Below are 7212 nucleotides of genomic sequence, written 5' to 3' on the forward strand. Positions count from 1 at the left end.
ACGTCCCAAAAAGGGGGCGGGGGGGGGGGGAGGAAGGGAAGATGACTGGAACTGACAATTACTCACTCATGTGAAAATTCAAATTGAAGCTGAAGAAAATGAAAACAAATCCATGAGAACCAAAGCTTAACCTTGAGTCTTATCACAACTGAATTTCAAAACCATCTCAAAAGCAGAGTCGGTGCATTGAATATGAATGACCAAAGACCAGACTAGTTGTGGGATGACATCAAGGGCATCATCTGTGAAGTAAGCAAAAGATCAGTACAGAGACAGAGAAGACAGAAGAGACCAAAGTAGAGGTCAGAAGAGACACTGAAACTTGCACTGGAGAGAAAAGAAGCCAAAAAAAAAGGGGGAAGAATGCTAACGTGAGAGAGGAGAAATTTCACGGAGCTGCTCAAGAAGACAAGGCAAAGCATTAACTGTGCAGAGAGCTGGAGTTGGGAAATAAACAGAGAAGAGCATGCGCTGCATCTCTCAAGCTGGAAGAACTGAGGAGTGAAATAAAGCCTCAGATTGCAATATTACAGGATTCTATATGCAAAATCTTGAATGATACAGGTAACATTCCCAGGCAAGATGGAAGGAATACACACAGTGACTACACCAAAAATGATTGGTCCACATCAAACTGTTTCAGGAGGCAGCATATGATCAAGACCCAGCAATAATGAAGGAAGAGCACAGACTGCATAAAGGAAAAAACAAAGCATAAAGCCCTGGTCCTGTCCAGTCTCGGCTTCAGGCAGAGCCATAGACATGACGTTGATACCCAACAAGAACCAGATTGCCATATTGAAGTCCTTTTTAAGGAGGGGGTGATGGTGGCCAGGAAGGACACCCATATGCCAAAGCACCCTGAGATAAGAACGTGCTGGACCTTCATATCCTGAAGGCCATGCAGAGTCTCAGGTCATGAGCCCGTGTGAAGGAACAGTTCACCTGGAGACATTTCCACTGGTACCTTTCCAACGAGGGTATCCAATATCTGCGTGACTACCTCCACCTGGCCCCTGAGACTGTGCCCGCCACCTTGTGCCACAGCCATCCTGAGACTGGCAGGCTACGAGACTGACTTTCAGCTAAGATTGATCTGACATCAGCAATGATATCCCTTGTTCCACAGCCTCTTTCTGAATCCAGCTTGAATCTACGGCAGTTCCCTGTTGACGCATGGCTCCGGCTGGTTTGAAAGACTATTCAGCAAGATTGTACTTGCAGATAACATTAATGATATTGTTCAATAACTTCCGTATTCTGTGGGATCATGCAATCATTCCTATTTATCATGTTTTATAAAATTAATCTCCATTGAACTATGCCCACCATTGGCCTGTCTTTCCAGATTCCCGCTTAGCTTTAATTTTGACTTGTGCATAAACAATGGATGATCTATTCCATACTCAACTACTGGTTGTATCTTCTTCTAAAATGTCTTAATTCATATTTATTTATGAATAGGTTTATGGAGTTGAATGTAGAGAATGTAAGTGAATTAATCTCTATTTTAGGGAGCCAGGTTGCTTATCCAATGTTTAAAACCACATTAAAAACTATATGTCTATATATTCAGACTCACAATTTCTTTTCCATTCTTCAGATTTCCCTTTTGGGAGGACAGATTCAATGGTGTCGACTGTTTCATTTTCCTTCTAAGTTGGAAGGACAAACAGGTGTGTCCTCCCTCCTGACATTCCTTCTAATTGTCTCATGGACAAGGTAGGACATACTCCATCACTCTCTGTGGACACAGATAATTGGAGAAGAGTACTGAATGCCCATGTCCTGCCAAAAGAACAACGAGAAGGGGTAACCGTGCTGCTCCTTAGAGGCAAGCACGGGGAAATCCTGTCTCCCATACTTTGGACATGTTGTTAGAAGAGGCCAGTCCTTGGGAAAAGATATCATGCTGGGAAAGGTCAGGGGTCAATGATGGGGAGAAAGACCCTTGAAAAGGTGTATAGCAAACAACAAATACTGGCGAGGTTGTGGAGAAATTGGAGCCCTTATTCTCTGTTGGTGGGAGTGTAAAACGATGCAACCACTATGGAAGGCAGTATGTATGACGCTTTCTCCAAAAGCTAAAAATACAAATACCATTTGTCTCAGCAATTGTACAACTGGCAATATACCCTAAAGAAACCAGAACTGCCACCCAAACAGATATATGCACACCCGAGTTTATCGCTGTGTTGTTCACAATAGCAAAGAGATGGAAGCAACCCAAGTGCCCATCAACAAATGAATGGATACAGAAGCTGTGGTATATTCACACAATGGAATATTAGCACTGAAAAACAAGGAACTCATAAAATACTATACAAAATGGGTGACCCTGGAGGACATTATGCTGAGTGAAATATCTCAGAGAAAAGGACAAATACTGCATTATGCCACTGTTAAAAACAGGACGAACATGAGAGCTGGAGAAAAACTAAGAAATGAGGGGATAAATAGTGAACACTGCATTTAAATCGATGAGGGAACGAACTGTCTAAAAGAAATATGTGATTAGATATTATTTGCATGATAACAGTCCAGAATAAGAGATGCATAGCAAAATGGACTTGAGGAGGGTGGGGGTTGGCGGGAGGGAGGAAATTGTGCAACAATGATAGAATTTTGTTAAAGAGAAAAGTGAACAGTGGAGGGGAAGGGCAGTTAGGGAGGAAAATGTGCAACAATGAATGAATGGAAATTCAAGTTTTCTGTAAACTTTCATTAAAATATCAATAAAAAATTTGAAAAAGAAAAGATAGATAGATAGATAGACGCAGTGACCATGGAATATCAGGGACGATGAGGATGGCACAGGTAGGACAAGGTGGTTCAGGTCAGTTGTCCGTAGGGTCGCTATGAGTCAGAGTCCCCTCGACATATGACAACAGTCATAACAGTAGGCCTTCAGCAGAGGCTCTGAGCTCCCCTGACGCCTTTCTCGAGGCCAAGCCCTTGTCAGTTCCACGGGGCTCTGGAGAAGGAGTCATTTCGTGCACAGTAACTGCTAAGCAAAACTGAAACCATCCCACAGCAATAAAGATTTCCTCATAATAATAAAGGTGCAATCGAGATTTCTTCACTGCAGAAGAGGGTTGGGAAGTAGCAGTGTGTTCTAGCAGCTAAGATGGGAATAGTACTGGCTGCCTCTGCAGATTGACAAATAATCCATTGTGAACCAGGCCCTTTAAGAAGGGGATCCCCTGACCTTTCGTCCTAGTCTGTCTCAGTCTGGAAGGTCCCTGGAAAATTGTTCAGCATCACAGCAACACACAAGCCTCCACTGGCGGACAGGTGGTGGCTGGCTCTGAGATGCCTTGTTCAGGAATCGAGCCTGGGTCTCAGGTATGGAAGGCAAGGATTCTACCACTAACCCATCTATGACTCTGATGATGAAGTTGACCCTGAAACTGCTCTGTCTCAGGGTCAGGGAGCTGCGGGGAGTTCTAATTCTTTGACGTGAGTGTAATTGACAGAGGGAGGGAGGTGACATGGGACCACCTGCTCTCTCTGCGTTGAGTCCCCCTGGCCCTTTCTGTTGCTGTAGGAGCAGGTACCTGTCAGGGCTCCTCACCTGTGGGACGCCCTGGAGTGCTTTCTTGCCCTCTGCCCCCGGGACTATCTCCTGGGCACTATCTCACCCTCCCAGGAGAAGGGTGGGGCCCATCAGCATCAATTCATTTCTCCTTTGAACTGTCCACTCCTGGTGCTTGGGGAGGCAGACACTCTCTAGGGCTCCTGTCATTGGTCTTTTCAGCAAGAAATGTGACTGTGAAGAGTCAGGAATCTGAAACCGAAAGGTACACTTGAGACTGACTCAGAGAACAGTTGGGTTCTGCTGGTTTCCTGCTGCCAGGAGAGCAAACCGGTGAGTCAGCTCTGATGCATCAGCTGGTAGGCAACCCCTGTCCCACTGTGCTAATGTGTGTGCTTAGCCCAGGCTGAGGACCCAGTTGAGGCAGAGACTTTGGATCAAGATAAAGGCCCCTGAGGTCCAGGAAGGGCTTGGAGAGGAGCAGGAGTCCGTGGGATGAGAATCAGGTCAGACGGTGCATAGCCAACAGGCAGAGGCTGTCCTGCCCCCCACGCACCATGTCCCATCCCCTCCTCGTGACCCCATGAGACTCCTCTTTCCTGTTCTGCCTTTTCACCTGAGTATCTCAGTGCTATAAAGGTGGGGGCCCATGTGAGTAAGAAAAAGAATCTGACAAGGCTTCTTTAAGTAGGAATTTCACCATAACACTTCCAATTTCTTCAAACAGAGCATTTGATTGTAAGGTGGTTGGAGAAACCTGGCAGGACTGAATGACTCTTAGACCAGAGAGAGTTGGGAAGTCAATGGGCAATTGAATGGTCACAAAGGCATGGAGCAGGTGCTGTGGGACGACTCTGGAATTGATTAGCGGAGTTGAGAGGGAGCAGATGGTGGCCCAGGAGAGCACACTGAGGAAGGACCAGCTGCTGGTGGATGGAGAGGAAGAAAGGGAGAGACTCAGTAGGCATTTTGGAGGAAACCGCTGGCCCTGGAGGCTGAAGGCCCCACATGTCCCTCCAGAGCAGATAAGATAGTTCCACACTGTTGTACTTTCTGTGAGAAATTTGACAAAGGCTTCTTTAAACCTGGAGTCTACACATCATAACAGAAATCGATTTCCATGGATTCAAATTAACCAGATGCACCTTCAACAGTATCATAAAAGGAAACCTTTTGTTGTTACGAGGTGCTGTTGAGTTGAGCAAGACTCGCAGCGACCCAGCGACCCGCAGGTGCCAGCCTCATCAAGTCTGACACGCTGTAGCCCACTGCTGCGGTCACTGTGTGATCCCGTCTCATTGAGGGTCTTCCTCTCTTTTGCTGACCTTCCACCTTTCACAGTATGATGACCCTTTCCAAGGAATCACATTTCTGCATAGAGGCCTATTAGTCTTCACAGGGACCTTGCCCACAGTGGGTGCTCATGACATATTGGTTGAAGGGCCACGTAGTAGGTACTATTCATTGACTATGCAAAGGCATTTGACTGTGTGGATCACAACAAACTGTAGGTAACTCTGAGAATAATGAGAATCCCAGAACATTTGATTGTGCCTACATGAAACCTATACTTGGACCAGGAGGCAGTCATCAGAAGAGAGCAAGGAAATACTGCATGGATCAAAACTGTGAAGGGTGTATGCCAGAGATGTATCCTATCTCCATACTTATTCAATCTATATGCAGAACAGATCATCTGGGAGGCTGGGCTCTATGAGGACGAATGTGGCATCAGGATTGGAGGAAGACTCATCAACATTTTGCATGATGCAGATGACACAGCTCTGCTTGCTGAAACTGAAGGATCTAAAGAGTTTGCTGCAGAAGGTCAAGGACTACACCCTTCACTATGAGTTGAAGCTCAACATCAAGAAAACAAAAGTTCTCACCACTGATTATAATGATTGGCAGGATCATTATAGACAATGAAGAGATTGAGATCGTTAACAATTTTAGTTTGCTTGTCTCCACAATCCACACTTTTGGTACCAGAAGCCAGGAAATCAAGAGACAAATTGTGTAGTTCATAGGTGTTCTGCGATTGCAGGTCACAGAAGGTAGAGACTCACGAAAGATGAAAAAAGGCAAAGGGTCAAGGGCTTTATTGAGCGAATGGCAAAATAGACCTGTCCTACTTTTACTATAGAAGCGGTCATAGCATACTTAAAGAAAGTCACGTACACTTTTTTCAGGGTGAAGGAAAAACAGGAAACATCCAACCAAATAAAATTATCCCTGATTAATGAAGGCTCTGTGTTCTTTCTGTTTATCTTATCTCAAAAAAGGCAAACAGGTATGTAAATTCTATTCCAGGGGAAGTGCCAAGGTTGCTTGGAACCCCCTTCATTCCAGGAGATATTGTTAATAAGAACTCACGTGGTGCACTCAACCCTTTAGGGGTCAGAGACTCAGAAGATTGCTGACAAGGAATAGCTCTTAGAACTGGACCTAGGCTGTTTTCAACCCGGACCCCCTGAAGGTCTCTCATTTTCAAGGATCTCAGGTGTTCCTGGAACATGTCCTGGTACAGCAGACCTCTTATTGTCATTAACCCTTCAGGGATGCTTCAGAATTGTATTGGGTAAGTCTTGCTGTCATGGACATCTCCAGAGTACTAAAGAGCAATGATGTCAGTCTGGAGACTAAGGTGCACCTAACCCATGTCATGGTCTTTGCAACTATGTGCTATGCATCAGAAAGCTGCACAATGACTACGGATAATAGAAGGAGTCCTGATGCCTTTGAGCTGTGGTGCTGGAGAAGAGTTTGAATATACCATGGACTGCAAGGAGAACAAAGAGATTCATCCTAGAGAGGGTGAAACCAAGCTGCTCCTTAGAGGTAAAAGATTCTGAAGCTCTGTCTCACATACTGTGGGCATGTTGCAAGAAAGGACCAGAACTCGGAGAAGGACATTATACTTGAGAGGATAGAGCAGCGTTCAGAGCTGTTGTACGAAGGGTCACTATGAGTCACAAACAACTTGAGAGCACATAACATTCTTATGCCCAGGGCTTGGGGAAGATATGCTGCTAATCTCCATCTACAGAGCCTGCCAGGAGGAGTCTGGGTGACTGCCATTGCCCTGCTGCCACACCTTTGGCTCAGTCCCAGCCTCAGGTCAGTCCTGCCCTCCCACGGCTGTTCCCTCTAAGAACCAAGCACATCAGCCTCACATGGGCCCTTCTAAACACAGGGTTTTCACACACAGGAGCTTTATCGGAGCTGCCCTGCAGTCTGAGGCTCTGCCTGTCCAGATCTCCTTCCTTCCCATCTTTCAAGTGACCAGCAGTGAGATCTAAGGTTGCTTCTCCTAGCTCCTTCTCTCTGCTCCTTTCTGTCTGCTCTCCACTCTCTGACTTGGGGGTCTGGTTCCCCACCCCTGGAGCAGCACAGAGCTTCTACTTTAAGTAATACTCGTGTCAAAGATAAAACAAGAATGTTGTGTTGTGGTTATATGCCATCGAGTCGCTTGAGAATCATAGCGACCCTATGTACAACAGCCCTAAACTCGGCTCTGTCCTGTGCCAATCGCACCATCTCCGATACACCCATCCCGATTACCCCAGTCACTGAATCAACCCACCTCATAGAGGGTCTTCCCTTCCTGTGCTGTCCCTCCACCCTCCCAAGCATGATGTCCCTCTCCAAGGACTGGTCTCTCCTCACAACATGTC

Source organism: Elephantulus edwardii, unplaced genomic scaffold (genome assembly GCF_000299155.1).
Source record: "Elephantulus edwardii isolate Elephantulus edwardi_28Jun2011 unplaced genomic scaffold, EleEdw1.0 scaffold00086, whole genome shotgun sequence".
NCBI lineage: Eukaryota > Metazoa > Chordata > Mammalia > Macroscelidea > Macroscelididae > Elephantulus > Elephantulus edwardii.